This window comes from Acipenser ruthenus, chromosome 4, assembly GCF_902713425.1.
Source record: "Acipenser ruthenus chromosome 4, fAciRut3.2 maternal haplotype, whole genome shotgun sequence".
NCBI lineage: Eukaryota > Metazoa > Chordata > Actinopteri > Acipenseriformes > Acipenseridae > Acipenser > Acipenser ruthenus.
The window spans coordinates 60286124-60305152 of NC_081192.1; the positions used below are offsets into that span (position 1 = coordinate 60286124).

The 19029-nt window shown below is 36.4% G+C and overlaps 1 protein-coding gene across 1 annotated transcript in view; it reads left to right on the forward strand.

Moving 5' to 3' along the window:
* The window catches only part of LOC117400560 (ran-binding protein 9-like), a 64320-nt gene that overhangs the window by 16088 nt on the left and 29203 nt on the right, over nucleotides 1-19029 (forward strand). The gene's annotated exons all lie outside the window — the stretch shown is intronic.

The window sequence follows — 19029 nt, forward strand, 5'->3', positions numbered from 1 at the left end:
ACGGACTCCAAGCGTGCCAAATGGTGTCCCGATCGGTTTTGAAACGGCCAAGAAAACATACCCCTCAAAATCGGGTTTAAACAAGAAACTGTCTGTCACTTACTCTAAAAATATAGTAAGAAAAATGTATACACAGTAAAATAAACAATCATATACATAACAGAAATATTCAAGTTTTTTTATGTAATGTACAAAATTACGCACAGTATATAAAATGAATAAAAAAACTTTTTTTTGTAAACGGTAAAACATACATATGTCATTTTTATGAATAAAAAAACATTATATTGTGAAATATCATTACATATTTTTTGTTGGGTTAGCGATTTGCTCTGTTCCAGTCATTTGAAGTGATCGAGGCAGGATTGCTATCCTTTCGGATTTGTTTTTCATAGCAGACCCTACACCTTTTCTCTGGCCTCCACTTACCTTGTGTGGGAGAGATTGTAACTCTGCAAAGTACAGCACTACTTGGTGCAGGCATTGTAAGTGATCTGCTTGCCTTAGAAAGTTGCTTATACTGTAAAGCCTTTTTTTATGCGTTTATGTGTATTAAAAAAAAAAAAAGAAATTAAAACATTTTTGGCATGAAATCAAATTCCACTAACAGTACATACTTCATATATTGCAGCAGATCACAAACATTTCTGGAGCAAAATAGGTTTCACGGGTGTGATTCGCCAAATATTTTAGTCGCAAATATTTATGGATTTACAGTATTTTGTCACAGCACTGTAAAGTACTGTTGCTGCTTTTGTAATCTTCCGAACATGGCTCAAACTCTTCATCACTCCCGTTCTCAGGATCAATGTACGCTGCCATATTTCTTTGCAATCAAATACCAATATAAAATAATGGTAAACAAGCAAAACTGCAAAAATAATCAAATGAAATACTGTGTATATACTTCAGATCGTTGATTGTTTACTGCGGTATCTCCAACTCTTCTCAATGTCATCACAGATAGGGATTTTTGCACGGAACGCAATTGGATAATAAATAGCGGTGCACCGATTTAAAGGTTGTCTTCGCCGATACTGATAGCCTATGGTTATCTACCCATATCCGCCCATACTGATTGGATACTGATAATAGACAGTGCAGGTAAGCTATTGTAAACTACTAGAACAAGACCTAGGGCCTATATTTAAACTGTTTTATAATTATAAATGTTAAATGAACAAATACTGTTTACTTGTTGTATTTATGACGAAAATGAATACAAAGAATAACATAGTATTATATTGTGTGCTTGACAGCAATGTGTACATTTGTTTTACAAGTCACACAAAAATAACATGTTGCATTTGTAATAGTAAAAGCACTTCTGTAGAAAAAAATATTGAATGTGACTGTGACAGGGTAGCGTCGTGGGCCCAGATGGTATTGGGCAGGCAGAGAGACTCAGAGACAAGGAACTGCAGTTAACGCGCTTCTGCGCCGTTTAATAAACAAAAATAAATCAAAAGGTTGCACAAAACACTGCTCACCGAGCCAAAATAAAAGGTCAAACAAAAACAAATCTCGCACACAATAAACAAGAACAAAATAACCAGCGCAAGGGCCAAAACAAAAGGTTTAAACAAAACACAAAAATGTAGGCTGGGCATTAGCCTTCACTACACCTTTTTCAAAAATCTACAGAGAGCACAAACAAACACTCACCCAACACTTCTCTCCAACAAAGGATTTTTCCCCTCTTTATAGCATGTGGCTGGAGCCTAATTATCAATGATTCAATTAGCTCCAGCCACAGTCTCACATGTATTTTGGCAGGGATAGGAAATTAACCCCATCCCTGCCAGCCACCACCAAATCACCACACAACAATATTATTTACAGGCAGGGCGCTGCCCTGCTACAGTGACACAGCCACATTCTATCAAATATTGCATATTATAACTTCTACCTATACTGTACAGAATAAAAGAAAATGTCGCCTACGCAATGCCAACAACTTTTGTAGCACAACTTAAATTGTTCGCTAAGTCAAAAAAATAAAATATGTCATAAAAATATAAAATTTCCAAACTTGAATTTGTTACTTAACAAAAGACGGCACAGTAATCAATAATAGAATAAAGACTAAACTTCCAAAGAATACTATATTTTGCATTGGTGTAAAATCTGTACCCAGTGTTCCTAGGAATGAAACTATAGGCATGTAAATAAGAGAAGCACATAATACCTACAGAAGTATGAAATATGATCAAGATAGTTTTAGAAAAAAAGTTATTTTACATTTAGAAACAAAAGTTACAAGCAGAATGATGGCACAGCGATAGGCTCAAAATTAGGCATTTATTTTGCAAGCATGTATATGGGTAAATGGGAGGAAATGTTATTGAGTAAACTAGACAAGAAACCTTTAGAATACGTAAGATACGTGGATGTCATATTTGGTGTATGGACACATGGAGAAGAATCTATTTTCCAGTTTCATAAAGTAGCAAATAATATCCACCTGAACATTTCAGTGGATCTATGGTGGACAAAATCTGAAATTTTGAATTCTTGGATACCTTGGTTAAAATTGATCAAGGATCTATTGAGCAAGTCTTTACTCAAACTACTGGTATGCATCCAGTACCTACATGTGTCTTATGCACATCCTATCCATATTAGAGCCATTCCTAAAGGACTAGGTATAAGGATAAAAAAAGACTATGAAATCACTATAAAAAAAAAAAACAAAGGAATTGAAAACAAATCTTTAAAAAAGAGGATATAAAGAACAGATTATTAAGAATTGAGTTGACAAAATCAATAGAAATGAACTACTTGTGTAGAATAAGAGAAAAGACAGTTGAAAGAATACCATTAATAATTAAATATTCTAAATTATTACCCAACATTTCAAAGATTGTTTGGAAGCATTTACGTATACTTCATAATTCAGAAAGAAAAAGAAAAATATTTCCAAAGCGCCTGTAGTGGTTTTTAGAAGGGATGCAAATTTAGCTGACATTTTGGTCCACAGTAAACATAAACGGATGATAGACACATTAAAGGACATTAAAACGTGTAAGGGCACATGTACTTTATGCAAATATATTTGTAAAGATAAAAGTTAATTTGTAAATAGAAAAAAAAACGGTAATACGTCATAAGAAACTTGTCATGCAAAACTAGCAACCTAGTTAATGGTATATTTTGTCAAAAATGTAACACAATAAAATATGTAGAAGAGACAGTTACAACATTATATAAGAATACAGAATCACCCATCAAAACATAAGGAGAAGAAAGAAAATAAATGAACCAATAGTTCAACACTACAAAAAATTAACCTAACATGAACCTGCAATTCATAGAAGAAACCAGACTTGGGCAGAAATCTATGCTCAGTAATTTAGAAGCCAAAGCCAAAAAAGGCCCTAAACTGTAATTGTGTGGTAAAAATATGTGTGTTCATTGAAAGTTATTTTATTATATTTTGTTATCTAATTTACCAATAACCATTTTAAACGGCCACATCAGTATCTGAAATCACGGTGTCCGTACAGACAAGCCTGTGGTCAGAGGACAATATTCAAAGGCTGGAAGTTCTGCATGATTTAGCTCGAGCCCTGTGTTATTTATCCTCCCTTGGTCTACTGTTTTTTTTTCTTGGCTGTTTTCCCTTCCTTCTTGTTTACTTTTCCATGGAATCATTTAATCTCTAGCCTGGCTTAATCTTGGCTTCAAACACAAACTAACAAACCTAATAGAGTTCATACTCTTTCTTAGATGGTTGCTTAAATTCCAACACTGTAACACTAAACAGGAGCAAACTGCTGCAATCTCTTTCTTGAAAATCGTGTTTATCTGCTGGTACGTGCAGCTGTCTCGTTACGTTAGATTTGACCACGTTTTAGTTGAATTGCACTATATGGCACTAGTGTTCCATTAATTGTAATTATTGATACTCAATTGTTTGTGAGTCAGTAAAAGATTATATATAGTGGTAAACAAGAAATTAATTATATAAAACAAACAACTTGGGAAATAGTTAATGTATTTAACATTCACTTAAAAAAAAAACAAAAAAAACTATATAATCCCCATTCTCTTCAATATATGGCACCCCCAGCAGATTCTTTTTTTATTTTCTATTTATTTTTTTTGCTTTCTAAACATCAGTACAGCATTATTTTAAAGTCACGGGACTAAACAATAACAGTGGAAAAAAGGTATTTAAATCAGAACAGTGAGATTGAAATTGAGTAAGTGGGGCTGGCACAAGAGCCGTGCTTTGCAGAGATTTTAGTCCGTATGCTGTTCAATGCATTTTCCATTTCCTTCAATCACAGTGTCCGATTCTTGATTGTATGTTGTGAACAGCTGACTAGAATTTTAACACTGCAAGGGCCTGGGGGATTTCTAGCAAATAACCGTAGCTCTTACAAAGGCATTGCTCTTGGCATAAAACAGGTCTGTGGCTTATGGTATTTACTGTTCCAGAGTCTTGGACACGACTATCCTGTACCACCTTGTATTTGGGGTCAGGCTTTTTTATTTTTTTTTAGATGATGCACTTTAGGTGAAAGAATTACTGTACTTGCACAAGTGAATTACTGTTTATCCGTGAAGCGGTGATTCAATCCGAAGACAATGTTTTTTGTAAGATTTTAAACTTTTATTTCAAATCTGTTAAATCCTAAGGAGCAAACTGCAGTATGACAGCCTTCAGCCGTAACAAGCCCATCTCCTTTTATATACATTTTGTCATTGCAGCTGTTACTTTTAACCGTAATTCTACTCTTGCTGTAGCACTTTCTGTTATGTTCCTAACGTCCAACCTGCTCTTTGATAGTGTGTTTAACCCTTCCGCTCTGGTGAACATTCTACCTGTTTGAGGTCTGACTGACATATCGTGACCTTCGCCTTGTGTATCAGGAAAAATATCCACCGACAGTATACCTTTCTAAACAGTTGGGAATCTGAAGATTATTAAGAGAATAACTTTTTCACTCTATGATGCAATATACCCTATGATTACCTAGTTTGAATGTTAAAAAATAAAAAGTTTTCAAATGTACTCAAATTCATTTTTCTTTAGAAATGTCTCCTACCTAAAAACTGTATCAAAAAGTATCAGTGGTAGCCACAACTCTCAGGAACTAGGACCAGTAATGTGAAGTAGTTTGCCATCAGATTGATCTGTCAACTCATCAGCATCTTCTGTAAAAAAAAAAAAAAAAAAAAAAAAAAAAAATTATATAAGTTGTAGTTAATTGTTTACATACCCCATACATACAATAATTTCTAGAAATTTCTCAAAAACTAAGAATTTTAGGAAAAATCTTTTGTAGCAAAAGTTTTGCTTTTGTGGATGAGGAAAAAATGTTGCAAGAAATAGATGTCTACAACAATTTATTGCAAAACTCCAAAAATGCTAATTCACAAGTATTCATACCCTTTGGTGCTATGATAGTATTGTCTACAAGGTGCTAGAAATGTCGATATGATAATGCAGAACCTAATTCTAGAAAGTCCAGAAAATGCTGGATTGTAGGTGAACATTCTTGCAGTATAAAAGGGTTAGAGTATAGGATGATTGCTGTCATTACCAATAAGTCAATATAGGGAAAAAGTATTGTCACAACGCTCCCTCGGTCTGAAAGAAAGAAGGTTCTTTCACCAAGAACAAGTGGAAGAATTGTGAGGAAGGTTAATAACAATCTGAGATGACTGCCAAAGATATTCAAAGTGAATTGGCTTCAAGTGCATGGTGAAGGTCACAATGGTTGCAGGCCAAGGAAAAAGCCACTCTTGGGAAAACATCACAAGGACAATTGCTTAAAGTTTGCAAAACAGAATTTGAAAGATAGATATTAGTTCTGATCAAAGGTTTTGTGGAGGGATGAAACAAAACTCAAGCTATTTGGTCATGCTGATAGTCTTTACATTTGGAGAAAGTCTGGTGAGGTGTACAAAGAAAAGAACACCATACCTACTGTCAAGCGTGGAGGTGGTAATATCCTTCTATGGGGCTGTTTTTTCTCTAATGGCACAGGGAATTTAGTTCCAATACATGGTAAAATAGATTCCATAGTATACCAAAAGATATTGGCCAATCACCTGAAACCCTCTGTTACAAAACTTGGTTTAAAGTGCAACTGGACGTTCCAACAAGACAACAATCCAAAGCACACATTACAGTGTACACCAGAATGGTTAAAGACGAATAAAATCAAGGTTCTGGAATGGCCTAGTCAAAGTCCAGATTGAGAATCTTTGGTATGAGTTGAAGAAGGCTGTGCACAAGAGAAGTCCTCGGAATTTTAACTGTCATTTGTATTGTATTTTACTGTCAAGCCCCATACATTGGCTTATGTCATCTAATAATGTGTGACTGTTGCCTGAAAATATAATTGGTCAATTTAGAGTTCATGTATTTGCTGGTATTCTCACACAAATTAACTACAAGACATTATTTTAATAGACTGTACTGAACATCAAACTACTTGCTGTCATATCTGCCTAAAGCTTCTGTCTCTTTTGTTCCAAAAAGGTCACTGGTGCAGACTGTACTCTAGAGTAGAACTACAGTGTTTTCTGAGCCTGACTTTTTTTTAAAATGAATCCTCTGTCATCTGCTTTGCAGATATTAAAGATGACATTTAGTAGTTGTTGAAGGTGATGTAGGACATCCATTCAACTTTGTGGTCAAACTGTCGGATACATCCCTTGAAAGTGCTCCTCCAGTAGTATTTCAGACTAAATCCATGTATAATACGGCATTTTAAAAGTCGTTTACTGGTAATTAAGAAACTCCCTAACAATCATTTCTAGGTGTCATAAAGAAGGAGAAAACTGTTCATAATTCACACAAAGAATGATGTAAAGAATATACTCAATCGTGTGCACATTTCAAAATGTGAAAAAGAGTTTCCAGTGCTGGTTGCTGTGGTTAATACCCGTCTCCCATTTACTGTAGTTGGAGAACAGCTGTAATCCTTCAGATATGTTGGTAGTGACATTGGTAAGGTGGATATTCTACTTCTGCATCACTCTCCACAATCTAGTGATGTTTTCAAGGTGACTGGTGTTTCCTTTTATTGAAACTATAACATAGAATGTCCCTTCTTTTAATAAACAACAATTTATATTAGCACATGTACAAACGTTTTATTTAGAAAGCTATGGCATTAGAAGGTTTACTTTATTCCAGATTACATAATATCTGTATCTTTTTTAATTGGTTTATAAGCTAGTGCATACTCTGTTACACACACTTTTATTAATTGCAAAATTACTTCGAAATAGCTACAAATATACATGTTTTGGGAAAACATAACATATTGCACATTTCTAAAAACGGAGCAGTCCTTGTACCTCCACTGGTAATGTACTCCTCTTACGCTTCGCAGTCACAGCTGAAACTGTCTCTGTAGATGTTATGAGATAAGCAGCCTACTAAAACACCTGCGTATGGGATCACATCGGAACAAATGTATGCTGACCGGATATGTATTTATTTAAGTCTGTCATGCATCCTAATACATAGCTACGTATTACTGAGCTGCCTGTCGCATACTCATGTGCAATGGTTCACTTGCCAGGGGAAATCTGTACTGCCATCATCTTCTGTGACCACAGTTTTGTTTACAATCACACCAATACAATCACACAGACATTATTTGCTGCAATCTTTGCAGTATGTACAAGCAGTGATGCCCAACAGAGAGGAAAACTAGAGAGTACAGACTGGCTTGGATACTCATACCAACCCGGTTCTTCATCTTTTGTATTTCCTGATGTCGGAGGAGTCTTTGTTTACATCTAAAGTTTTAGATCAGTACATAAAGGCAGCGTATTTGTCCTTTTTAAATAACAAACAAACAAAGATCCCAAATATGGAAGGATGAATAACTGGAGAGTTAGTTCACTTCGGATAAGCTCTGCATGATCTGCTTAACAATGCAGCGTAATTTAGAACAAATGTGATGTGCCTGGTTATTCCACTGTTGGGTTTCAATCAATGCAAAACAGATTTAAATAAAGTGCTAATTTGGTAAAAAATATTATATATATATATATATATAAATATAAATAAATATTTCTCCAGAGTTGCATTTGAAACAGTTAGTCAGTGCTAAAATCAGCAACAGATACTTTACATAAAACCAGCTGCTAAGGTTGAATATAAAACAATGTAGTGAATATGTCATGTGCATGGTGTCTCTTATTGTGTAAGAGGTCATCTCATGCAGTCTGGGCGAGATTACCTCAAAGCAAAGCTGAGCAACCATTTCTGCTATTTTTGTTAACAAGAACTCGGACCGAGAGGCCATCTAGTAACCGATTGCTGTTACTTCATTTGATTCACATGTTTTCAGTGACTGCATTCCTTCATGAGACTCCTTTTTTAAGTACAATTCTGGGATGTGGATATATATCACAATTATTTTTTTCACAATTTCACATTAATTATTAAACCTATAGTTATTATACTTAACATAACCAACTTCATACATACATACATACATTTTTTTTGTTTAGTCTTTTTTATTGTTCTACACATATTCATCAAATGGAGCATGCAACATACAGCACTGTACATTTTCCATATGTATGGTCCCCCCTCCATCAACCCCACAGCAATAAAAGAAAATAAGAAAAAATAAAACTCCTTCAACCTCCCACCCCCCAGAGCAATGGTATCATTTAAATATATCTTTAGATCTTTCCAGTGACGCAGACTATTTTAGTTGTTTCAACTTCCAGCACATTCCAAATATTTTACCCTCCACCCTTCCTTCAGAATTATCTTTGTGTAAAAGACAGTGACGAACCCCTGTTTTTAATGATCCCAACAGCTAGAACCAATTTTTTTGAATTTCAATGAACTTAGCCCTATTAGAACAGTCACTTACCAGGATTAACCTGGATACAATGATCTCAGTACTGACTGACCCTGAACTTCCTCCAGTGTGAATATGTTATTCTCTCAGTGAAAACGAAGACCTTGCTTGGCTAATTCAAAGATAAACTATTGTAGTGCAAATCATGCATGATGTATGCAGTCATTGCCTTCCACCATCTTAACACAAACTTTAACCAGGCAACAGCAAACAGTACATTGAGAAAATTCTGAAACATGAAGCAATCTATGCTGGATAGTTTTTTCAAGAAAAAGGACATGTAATTACTGTATTCAGCATGTAAGTGTACATTCTTGCCATTTTCATTTCTTTACTGTTTTCTTTTAAACATGTTGGGCTATAGTGGAAAATTATTGACCAGAGGGAAGACAATTGTTACCGACAGGGGGCTAAATGCCCAAAGCCCTGGAGCTAACAGTAGCCTTCCCGAGGGGCATTTAATTTTCCACTATGGCTGAATCTGCAATACATATTTAATATATGAATCAGTGAAGAAAATAATTGAGGCAAGGTTTGATGGTATATACGACTTTATATATTATATATAGCTGATGCAGCATAAGTAAATAAATGCATAACAAATAAGTAACAGAAAATGTATGTGATTTCTGACATTGACCGAACAAAATAACCATTTTGCGATTTGAACATGATCACATTTGAGAAGACCGAAATGAAATGTTTGTTCGGTGTTTGAGTAAATTATTTTGCTCAAATTGCGAAGTGTAAAATACAGATCAAGAAAAGATTGAAGCAGAAGCCAAAAACATCTGCGTGAAAAAATGAAAGCTGTGCTGGTTTAAACAAATTGTGAAGTGGAAAATGACACTTGGGTCCTGTGTGTGGTTGGTTGTTTGTTTATTTATTTATTTATTTATTTATTTATTTATTTATTTATTTTTCCCGTAGTCAGAATTTGAAGTAATAATTTATCTACCTATTATGCGTTCATTTTTAGCGTGGGTGAAACCAGACACTTAAAGAATCAATATCGGATCAACAGAACTTCGAAATCAAACACTTTTTTTTTTTTTAAAGCCGCCATTCTCCATGACAGGATTACATTCACATTTTATAGAGTAAACATAATATCCTGTTAGGTCATTGCTTGTTATCTTATAAAATCGTAGCGTTTTAACAGTTACTTTATTTTACTTTTGGTCTGTAAAATAAGCTTAATACCTTGAAACTGTGTGTGTGTGTGTGTGTATACATTGGTTTTATGTGGGAAATATTTAAGAAAAATAAAAAACTGAAATATCTTGCTTGAATAAGTATTCAACCCCTGTGTTGTGGAAGCTCCCAGTTTACACCGATGAAAGAAATTGCCCTAACGAGGACACAGTTACCTTATAATTGGCCTCCACCTGTGAACCATTAAAGTTGCTGTCACATTTTCTGGATAAAAACCCCACTGTTGAAGAATCATTGGCCAGGCTGTGAATCTGAAGGAACATGAAGACCAAAGAGCATTCTACAGAAGTTAGAGATAAAGTAATACAAATGTATAGATTAGGGAAAGGGTACAAAATAATATCCAAGTGTTTGGATATCCCAGTGAGCACAGTTGGATCAATAATCAGGAAGTGGAAGCTGCATCACACCACCCAGGCACTGCCAAGAAAAGGCTGTCCCTTAAAACTCAGCGCTCAAACCATAAGGAGACTTGTGAGAGAAGCCACAGAGAGGCCAACAATCACTTTGAAGGAGCTGCAGAGTTCAGTGGCTGGGAGTGGAGTAATGGTGCACCAGTCAACCATATCAAGAGCTCTGCATAACACTGGCCTGTATGGGAGGGTGGCAAGAAAGATTCCGTTACTCAAAAAGTACCATCTGAAAGCACGTCTGGAGTTTGCCAGAAAGCATGAGAGTGACCCAACTGCAATGTGGGAAAAGGTTTTGTGGTCAGATGAGACCAAGATTGAGCTTTTTGGCCAAAACTCAAAGCGCTATGTGTGGCGCAAACCTAACACTGCCCATGCCTCAAGACACACCATCCCTACAGTGAAGTATGGTGGTGGCAGCATCATGCTGTGGGGATGCTTCTCATCAGCAGGGACTAGGCATCTTGTTAAAATTGAAGGAAGAATGGATGGAGCAAAATACAAGGAAATACTGCAAGAGAACCTCCTTCAGTCCGCTAAAAAACTGAAGCTTGGGAGGAAATTCACCTTTCAGCAGGACAATGATCCCAAGCACAAGGCCAAAGCAACATTGGAGTGGCTCAAGAACAAAAAGGTGTATGTCCTACAGTGGCCCAGTCAAAGTCCTGATCTCAATCCCATTGAGAATCTGTAGCACTATTTGAAAATTGCGGTCCAACCAACCTGAACAACCTGGAGCAAATCTGCCAAGAAGAATGGGCCAAAATCACTCCGACACTGTGTGCAAAGCTGGTACATACTTACCCCAAAAGACTTAAAGCTGTTATTGCAGCAAAAGGTGGCTCTACCAAATATTAATGTGTGGGTGTTGAATACTTATGCAAGCAAGATATTTCAGTTTATTTTTCTTAAATATTTCCCAACATAAAACCAATGTCACCTTACAATAATTGATTTTGAGTTTCAGTGTTTTAAAATAAACAGAACGAAATTTCAATGTACCATTTGTAATTCAGTAATATAAGAGAATTGGTCAGGGGTCTTAATACTTTTGCAAGGCATTGTGTATATACACTGAACAAAATATAAACGCAACATGCAACAATTTCAAAGATTTTACTCAGTTACAGTTCATATAAATATCAGTCAATTGAAATAAATTCATTAGGCCCTAATCTATGTATTTCACATGACTGGGAATACAGATATGCATCTGTTCGTCACAGATACTTTAAAAAAAAAAAGGTAGGGGCGTGGATCAGAAAACCAGTCAGTATCTGGTATGACCACCATTTGCCTCATGCAGCGCGACACATCTCCTTCGCATAGAGTTGATCAGGCTGTTGACTGTGGCTTGTGGAATGTTGTCCCACTCCTCTTCAATGGCTGTGCGAAGTTGCTGGATATTGGCGGGAACTGGAACACGCTGTCATACACGTCGATCCAGAGCATCCCAAACATGCTCAATGGGTGACATGTCTGGTGAGTATGCAGTCCATGGAAGAACTGGGACATTTTCAGCTTCCAGGAATTGTGTACAGATCCTTGCGACATGGGGCCGTGCATTATCATGCTGAAACATGAGGTGATGGCGGCGGATGAATGGCACGACAATGGGCCTCAGGATCTCGTCACGGTATCTGTGTGCATTCAAATTGCCATCGATTAAAATGCAATTGTGTTCGTTGTCCGTAGCTTATGCCTGCCCATACCATAACCCCACCGCCACCATGGGGCACTCTGTTCACAGTGTTGACATCAGCAAACCGCTCGCCCACACGATGCCATACATGCTGTCTGCCATCTGCCCGGTACAGTTGAAACCGGGATTCATCCGTGAAGAGCACACTTCTCCAGCTTGCCAGTGGCCATCGAAGGTGAGCATTTGCCCACTGAAGTCGGTTATGACGCCGAACTGCAGTCAGATCAAGACCCTGGTGAGGATGACGAGCACGCAGATGAGCTTCCCTGAGACGGTTTCTGACAGTTTGTGCAAACCCACAGTTTCATCAGCTGTCCAAGTGGCTAGTCTCTGACGATCCCGCAGGTGAAGAAGCCGGATCTGGAGGTCCTGGGCTGGCGTGGTTGCACGTGGTTTGCGGTTGTGAGGCCGGTTTGACGTACTGCCAAATTCTCTAAAACGACGTTGGAGGCGGCTTATGGCAACAGCTCTGGTGGACATTCCTGCAGTCAGCATGCCAATTGCACGCTCCCTCAAAACTTGAGACATCTGTGGTATTGTGTTGTGTTACAAAACTGCACATTTTTTAGTGGCCTTTTATTGTCCCCAGCACAAGGTGCACCTGTGTAATGATCATGCTGTTTAATCAGCTTCTTGATATGCCACACCTGTCAGGTGGATGGATTATCTTGGCAAAGGAGAAATGCTTACTAACAGGGATGTAAACAAATTTGTGCACAAAATTTGAGAGAAATAAACTTTTTGTGCGTATGGAAAATTTCTGGGATCTTTTATTTCAGCTCGTGAAACATGGGACCAACACTTGTTGCGTTTTATATTTTTGTTCAGTATATATAAAAAAAATCCAGGGCTGGCAGTGAAACGTGAAACAAACAATGTGATTGGTCGAGCAAGGTTCCAGCTGTCCGTATATTTGATGGATACGGACAGTTGGAGCTTTGTCACATATTCTAAATCACTGCACTGCCTCACAGAATTTTAAAGTGATTATTTGCCTTCAAAAAATCCCAAAGTAGTAAGTAGACTTGCCGATTTGGATGAAGAGCAATTAAATGAACTGGAAGATAGCAAAATAAAAAATAAAAACATACCAAAAAATAAGTCGCAGTCTTTATACACAGTTACCCTGACTTTGTCACTTAAAATAATGTATGTGTACTGTATTTGTTTTTATTCCTCCCATCTGTTCTGCTCAAACAGTGCGTCTGCACTGCAGTTTACAGGCAAAAAAATAACTCCATGCTGTCAGCTGTCAACTCCGCCCCCTGGTGTATCTTTTCCATGGCAATATCAAATATAAAAAATACAGATGTACTTTCTTTTGCATGTTCCAATAAAATTAATTGACTCAGCTTAACTTGGTGTGTAGTTCAAAGTTATAAATAGGATTACTTTATTGGCATAAGGATATTTATTAAAAAAATTAATATGATTTATGCTTTTTTTTTTTTTTTTTCCCCAAATCCACTGTTTGACCTGGATTATAAATGCAGGGCGTCCATATACATTGAATATAAGGACTTCTTGGGTGTTGTAGGCTCTCTCCCTCTCCCCCTACCTCCCTCCCTCCTCTCTCTCTCTCCATTCATTCATTCATTCATTCATTCATTCATTCATTCATTCATATATAATATATATATATATAATTTCATACTGTTTTTACATAAGTTAATGTATAATACAAATTGATAGTATGTGTTTGGCATTGTTTTAAAAGTAAATATCCAACAAAACATGTGCTCTTTCCGCACTGCATCAGAGCTCTGCAACTTCTCTGCCTGTAACTTTTTTTTTTTTTTTTTTTTTTTTTTTGGCAACATATTATGTCGGGTTAGGCATGATTAGTCGACCTAAAACCTCATCTATCAAACTAGCCTCAAGCTGTCGATTTTCCGATGTTTGTACGCGGAGCACAGCAGGTGGCGTCAAAATAGAAAAGGGAGAAGTGTAAAGATGGAGCGGTCAAAACGAAGTTATGCTAGAAAATAAGATGACACGGTTAGATGCAAGATGTGCAATATTGAGCTTAAATATGCAAACAGCATACAGTCGGTTTAGATCATAATACAGTTTAGAGCCCCACTGTCATATTTGTTTACATCGTCAAGTTGAATTTGTTTGAATTTCAGAGTCAGAAAACACTGATGTTTTAATCACCATTTTAGTGTTTGGATGGTGTTATGTTTTGTAATTCGTTTTCTGTTAAGTCACAGAATCGCTGTTTTAGCAGTTTTTTTCATTCAGCCATTTTCTCTTTTTTTAGGAGTGGAAGTGAAGGGCGTTCCTTTGAAAAGGGGCGGGACTGACAGTGCTGTGAATCAATCACATGTCAGAAGGAGACTATTGCCCAGTGGTGTAAATGATGTTAGGGCAGTAGTGTGCTTGATAGCAATGTACACATTTGTTTTACAACGTAGTCACACAAAAACAACACTTTGCATTTGTAAAAATGCTTCTGTAGAAAAAAATATATCATGTGCCATTAACTTTTATAGCCACTTACTGTCAAACATTGCATATTATAACTTTGACAGTAGAAAAAAGAAAAATGTAGGCTACTCAATGTCAACTACAACAACATTCATTGAATTCTTATTGTAAGCATACACTGCTTAAAAATGCAGCCCAACTTAAATTGTTCACTTAATCAAAAACAAAAAGGTGTCTGGTTACAAAATTCAGTCAAACTTGAATTTGTTACTCAACAAAAGACGGCACAGTAATTAATTCCTGCTTCAAAATGCCGCAGTATACCAATATAAGGCATTGTACATATGATAAAAAGTTGTCTCTGTCGATTCACGCCAACCAGCCAGGAATGGTCAAACAAACCTTAGTTCCTTATGGTTCAGGACTGTAGAGCCAAAACTTGGTCGCACTCTTTGTGATTTTTTTTTTTAATGAGCCACACTATTCAGAAGTCCAAAATGTATTTCATTTTTTTATTAAACATTTAAAAAAATATATAAAAACTGCCGCATCCACGTCCACAATTTCTATTTATACATCTCATTGTTAATCACATTTAATCACAATAAATCAATTCATTAGATTAATATAGGGCTTAATCTTTTTTTTTTTTTTAAAGGGGACCCATATCATAATGATTGCATTAATAGTGTCTCAAACAGTAATTTCAAAGCTTACAAGTGACGAATATTCAGACATTCTAATTGCATATAGATTAAATTTACAAATACGTAATAAACCCTTATTGTAATAATTGATAGTAACTCATAGATAACACATACAGATACATCTCATACATGCCAAGTATCCAAACATTTGATCTGCTTACAATTAATTAGAACTTACAATTTGCCTAATAAATAACATTATTATTATGATTATCATTAAATCTCATACATAAACTTTCTTATAATCACTTCAACAAGAATAAAATTAAATAAAGCTTACATGTAATAGGCTTCATATATCTTCATTGATGTATTTACCTCTTAGATGTCAATTACAGGTATGGACTAAGATCCAGATTTTCATTAATATATTATACAGATGAAGCCGCTTTATATCATGGTTGCCATGCAGGCATAATTTGTGATATAAAGTGGGTCATGATATAAACCGGCTTTCAGGTGAATTAAAGAGCAGTGTTTTAATACTGTACATTTAATCGTTCTTTACATTTAAACAAAGGCATATAGTTTACTACAGGACAAATACATTTTGTATCATTAACTAGAACGAAACAGTTTGTGTCTGTTTAAAAAAGGCATGAATTGTCGACTGATGAGCGCTATCAATACTTGTTTTTTTTTGTGTACTTGTGTAAGATTGACTTTTAAAATTTGGTGACGTTGGTGTTTTGTAACTGAACTGTATCCCGTTAAGACCACCCACGCAGCATTTGACAGGCTGCACAAAATGTCATTTATCAGCCGAGATGATTATTGGTTGTTTGTTGCGTTGGAAATTAATTATATCCTGTGGTTACTTAGTAAAGCCCGGCCATGCAGCATTTGACAGGCTGCACAAAACGGGAGAAGCGGGTGTGTGAGATGATATTAAGAGGTAATTTCTCAAAGAACCTATGGTGCATGGCAAATGGTTTTTCAAAATTCACTATGCACCGCTACATTCTAAATTCCATGACAAACTGCCATTTTATTTGTTATTTCTAAAACCACTGCCAAAAATGAGTGACATTCCACTTATTTCTTTTAATATATTTGGGGATGAAATGCCACATAACTGATACACCAACTATCTGAGTGAAGACAGAAGTGCACCAGCAACTGTCAAGAGTAGACACATAACAGTAGATGAGGAACAGCTAAATGAAATGGAAGAAAACAAAGATTGAAAAAAAAAAAACACTAAAAAATAAGTTAAAATCTCAACAACATTAAGAGAATTTTATGCCCGTGCAAGAAGTTCAACTGGGGACCAGTATTCAGTCTCCAGTTTTAGAAGGCTGAGCTGGACAGTAAATAGATATTTTAACAGTAAATAGATATTTTAACAGTAACAGTTTTAACAGTAGACACTTTAACATCTCTGCTGATGGCAAGTTTAAAACCAGCAATAATGTATTCCTGTCAGTCAGGAAAACTTTTAGAAAAGCAGGTAAAGACAAGGCCTTTGTTTTGAAACTATCCGTGGTATTATTTATTCATTTTATTGTGTACTTCCTTGCTTCACGGCTGGAGCCTCCAGTCTGCAGAGACACTCTTTTGCCAAGTTCCAGTTTCAGCCTCCATCACAGTAGCTCCCCTGCCTCCATCACAGTAGCTCCCCTGCCTTCATCGCAGTAGCTCCCCTGTCTTCCTCAGTGTCATTTGAAACTCCACCCATCATTAGCTTGTGCTCAGTTCTCTAGTTGTGATGCGACTTTCGATGCAGAAATTCACAATAAACTGACATGTACAAATAATTTTTAGTAAGTGAACAATACAGACATGCTCAAATTTGTTGGTACCCTTACAGCTCATTGAAATAATGCTTCATTCCTCCTGAAAAGTGATGCAATTAAAAGCTATTTTATCATGTATACTTGCATGCCTTTGGTATGTCATAGAATAAAGCAAAGATGTTGTGAAAAGAGATGAATTATTGCTTATTCTACAAAGATATTCTAAAATGGCCTGGACACATTTGTTGGTACCCCTTAGAAAAGATAATAAATAATTGGATTATAGTGATATTTCAAACTAATTAGTTTCTTTAATTAGTATCACACATGTCTCCAATCTTGTAATCAGTCATTCAGCCTATTTAAATGGAGAAAAGTAGTCACTGTGCTGTTTGGTATCATTGTGTGCACCACACTGAACATGGACCAGAGAAAGCAAAGGAGAGAGTTGTCTGTGGAGATCAGAAAGAAAATAATAGACAAGCATGGTAAAAGTAAAGGCTACAAGACCATCTCCAAGCAGCTTGATGTTCCTGTGACAACAGTTGCAAATATTATTAAGAAGTTTAAGGTCCATGGAACTGTAGCCAACCTCCCTGGGCGCAGCCACAAGAGGAAAATCGACCCCAGATTGAACAGAAGGATAGTGCGAATGGTAGAAAAAGAACCAAGGATAACTGCCAAAGAGATACAAGCTGAACTCCAAGGTGAATGTCTGTCAGTTTCTGATCGCACCATCTGTCACTTTTTGAGCGAAAGTGGGCTCCATGGAAGACGACCCAGGAGGATTCCACTTTTGACAGAAAAACATAAAAAAGCCAGACTGGAATTTGTTAAAATGCATATTGACAAGCCACAATCCTTCTGGGAGAATGTCCTTTGGACAGATGAGTCAAAACTGGAGCTTTTTGGCAAGTCACATCAGCTCTATGTTCACAGACGAAAAAATGAAGCTTTCAAAGAAAAGAACACCATACCTACAGTGAAACATGGAGGAGGCTCGGTTATGTTTTGGGGCTGCTTTGCTGCGCCTGGCACAGGGTGCCTTGAATCTGTGCAGGGCACAATGAAATCTCAAGACTATCAAGGCATTCTGGAGCGAAACGTACTGCCCAGTGTCAGAAAGCTCTGTCTCAGTCGCAGGTCATGGGTCCTCCAACAGGATAATGACCCAAAACACACAGCTAAAAGCACCCAAGAATGGATAAGAACAAAACATTCCTATTCTGAAGTGGCCTTCTATGAGTCCTGATCTGAATCCTATCGAACATCTATGGAAAGAGCTGAAACTTGCAGTCTGGAGAAGGCACCCATCAAACCTGAGACAGTTGGAGCAGTTTGCTCAGGAAGAGTGAGCCAAACTACCTGTTAACAGGTGCAGAAGTCTCATTGAGAGCTACAGAAAACATTTGATTGCAGTGATTGCCTCTAAAGGTTGTGCAACAAAATATTAGGTTAGCGGTCCCATCATTTTTGTCCATGCCATTTTCATTTGTTTTCTTATTTACAATATTATGTTGAATAAAAAATCAAAAGCAAAGTCTGATTTCTATTAAATATGGAATAAACAATGGCGGATGCCAATTACTTTTGTCAGTTTCAAGTTATTTCAGAGAAAATTGTGCATTCTTCGTTTTTTGTGGAGGGGTACCAACAAATTTGAGCACGTCTGTACATATATATATATATATATAAAAATTATACATTTCACCCTATTTCTCTTCCTAATAATTTAGCAAACACGTTTCTGTGTACGGATCTAGATGTATAAAATAAAATAATGCATGCAATATATACTGATGCACAAAACAAATGCAACACTCAGATCTAATGGATTTAATCAAATATTTTAAACAGATACCAAACAAAATCACAGAAAATGTGAACAAAAATACAAATAAAAGAATCATGATAAGTTTTCAGTATGAAACGTGACACATTGTCAAAATGAAAACGCAATCCTGGCACCGTTAACGCATA